Consider the following 3,247-nt stretch of genomic DNA (forward strand, 5'->3'; position numbering starts at 1 on the left):
CAATGACATAATCTTTCCACCAAGTGTCAGAGTTTCCTCTCTCTTTTAGTTCTAGTATGCGCTTGATAGAAATGCAGTGACACCTGTTAAGTAAAAGCAGATTTGGAGAATCTTTATGCACACATATATAACCACAATATGTCTGAATGTTGCTGCAGAGGGTCACAGAGGTCACTGCCACTGCCTCATTATGAGATGCACTTGAGCTCAGTTTGACACCTGAAACTCTGACACAGACAGCCTTGTTGATAACTGTTTATTTATCCTAAAAAAATACCTGACTGTACAGCTTCGACTTCAGTTTAAATAGTTTTGAAATGTGTCATTTTTACATTGGAGTTTTGAACTGGAAGTGCAGGACAAAGTCCGGAATGGGCGTGTATGTTTGTTCTGTACAGCTGTGAAAGGTCCTGCATTGATATCCTTCACCGCTTAACCTGCTGTCAAATACACCACGGCTACAACCAAACACTGAAGATGATTAGAGTGTGAATGTGTGATGTATTTTGATTAAAGAACAGTTAAATGTTTGATGTAACAGTCTGATGTAAATGACCTGCCGTTTTGAGCTTACCCACCGTGTTGAATTGAAAGCAAATTCCACTGACCTTGGCTGTGTGGACATGATTAAATCATTGATTGATTAGATAGAAATGGCACATATTTATACCTTACCCTACCTTGTAGTATTGCCTCCTGATCTTAACATTGAAATCCCAAATATGAATGAACAAACCAGAATGAAAGGCATAACAAACAAGTACAGTAAAATTTATAGCCTACATCAATGCAACTTTCCCATATGGTCTAGCGGTTAGGATTCCTGGTTTTCACCCAGGCGGCCCGGGTTCGACTCCCGGTATGGGAACTAGCTTTTAAGGGGCCTCCCTAGTCTAGTGATTAGAGCACTTGTCTTCCATGTGGAAGGCCCAGGGCTCGAATCCTGCTGGGATCGATGTAAGCAAAAGCATGCGGTTGCAAGAGAATCCCACTGCCGAATCCAACAGGATCAGATTCCTAAGAGAGTAACTACAGAATCTGAGCAAAGTCCTCCACGTGTACGCATCTCAAGCCCCTTGTAGACGGGAGGTTCCAGACTTAATTAATAGGCTGGAGTTCAATAAGGTGAGGAGTGGGGTGTGAGAGATGGGGGACATAATGTACCACTGACTGAGCTGGATATATGTTATCCAGTCGTTTGTTGTTCTTGTCCGTCATGCTACCTCCACAGCAGACTTCGGCGTACAAGAGTGCACTTGCCAACACCGATTGGTAGAACATATGCAGTATGTCACTTCTCACTTTAAATGACCTTAGCTTCTGCAGAATAAAGAGCATGCTCTGCCCCTTCTGGTTGAGGGCGTCTATATTTGCTGACTAGTCCAGCTTATTGTCCAAGGTATTTGTATGTTTATAACATCTCATCGTCCTACCCTTGGTTGTTGACTGGCCAGAGGCAGGTCCACAACCATCTTCTTTGTCTTTGAGGTGTTTAAAAGAAGGCGCCACACTACACACACTCCAGTCACTAAAGGCCCTCACCACCTCTCTGTACTCTACTTTCTATCCATCCCTCATACATGCCACAGTAGCTGTGTCCTTAGGGTATTTCTGAACATGGCAGAACTCAGACTGGTATTTAAAGTCCATTGTTAACAGTGTAAACAGGAATAAAGACAGAATAGTCCCCTGTGGAGCCCCAGTACTGCTAACAACTGTCTCAGGTACACAGCCAGACGAACTGTGGTCTTCCCGTCAGGTAGTCTGAAATCCAGGCAGTAAGGGAGGGATCCATCCCAATCTACTCAGGTTTGTCCCTGAGTATGGGGGGTTGGATGTAGTTGAATGCGCTCGAAAAATTGAAGAACATTATCCTCACATAACCACCTGACTTATCCAGGCTAGAGTGTGACATTTCCTGTGTATGGTCTCAAAATGGCATTTAACACTTGATGTTTGGCAAACAACATTTTCAAGTATACACAGCATGGTCTCTCTGAAACACAAAACCCCATTCTTCTGTCCATGAGGGCTAGAGTGCCCAAACCTCTACTTTGGCTTTCTTAGCTAGCGAGCCTGCCATCGTCTATTAAGCCGGCTCCAGCAGCGTTGTTATTCTGCGAAGGCTGGGTCTTTATATAAAGGATGTGACTGTGATGACAACAGCTGTGAAAGAGAAAATTTGGCCTGCGGATGACAGGGCACTTTAAAATTTTACAAAAACTCTCTTGCACACTTATTGCTTATTGTTAGTGCCATCAGTTAAGTTACTACAAGGTTGGCATGCGTGCTGAATGATGCTGACGCCCTGATTTATGCCATTCTTCAAGTACCAACCCTGTAAGCCTAGGGACATGCCGTGCTGGGAGGTAGGGTTTGTAAAGCATTGAAATTATTCATGAAAAGTTGGCAAGCTGAAAAAAAATTCTACTGAAATTTTTTTTATTTTTCTAATTGATAAAATTATATCTTACAGCATTTGCAAGGAAAATGGGAGGCAGAGAACATTCAGACGCATTATTGGTTGCGAATCTTTGGTCTGTACGGGCATACCTCATTCTATTCTATTCTCCACTGAGAACCCTTGAATTATTACTTGACTAACTGAACGCTAGCCCAGCAGGGACAGGAGATGGAGGTGGAGGGTTGAGTGTGTCTCTAAACACCTCATTGATCAATTACCGCCTGGAGAGTGGAAACCAACTCTCCCCACTCCATCTGCTACAGTCAAGAATGACTCTGCTGGATCCTCTCTGATGGATACTGGACTGATACAACACACATTGATGTATAGCTGTTTTAGAGACACTTTATAGGGAGTAACATTGGGGATAAAAGCACCAGGTGAAAACTAGATTCTTGATGAGAGTCATGGTGAGAAGAAAACACCATGTTTTTGGATCAGTAAATGTCCCCAGTCAGCACAGATAGAAGTTTTGACTAAAAGTGATGACAGAATCCTGATAACCCTTACTACTACTATTGCGACTACTAGTGTCACTAATAACCATAGCTGTTCAAATATTAGAAAAAGGAAACGTAAACAGTTGCACAATTACTGAGGAGCATGAAATCACGGTGTAACTGGAGGTAAAGTTCCCACTGAAGAAGTAGTCTCCCCTATTATGTATTATTACCAGGTATTTTTTCTGCTACTTTCTTCTTCCTTTGAAGATAAGTTTTAAAAGTCTTATTTTACATACAATCAGCTTGTAAAATATGAGGCTTTTTTTTATTTTATTTTATT

The 3,247-nt window shown here is 42.1% G+C and overlaps 1 non-coding gene across 1 annotated transcript; it reads left to right on the forward strand.

The window, feature by feature from the left end:
• Positions 1-796: 796 nt before the first annotated feature.
• trnae-uuc (transfer RNA glutamic acid (anticodon UUC)) lies at positions 797-868 on the forward strand. The gene has a single exon. It is a non-coding gene; the product is annotated as a tRNA-Glu (tRNA).
• The last annotated feature ends 2,379 nt before the right edge of the window (positions 869-3,247 follow it).

The sequence above is a fragment of the Epinephelus moara genome, chromosome 19, assembly GCF_006386435.1.
Source record: "Epinephelus moara isolate mb chromosome 19, YSFRI_EMoa_1.0, whole genome shotgun sequence".
NCBI lineage: Eukaryota > Metazoa > Chordata > Actinopteri > Perciformes > Serranidae > Epinephelus > Epinephelus moara.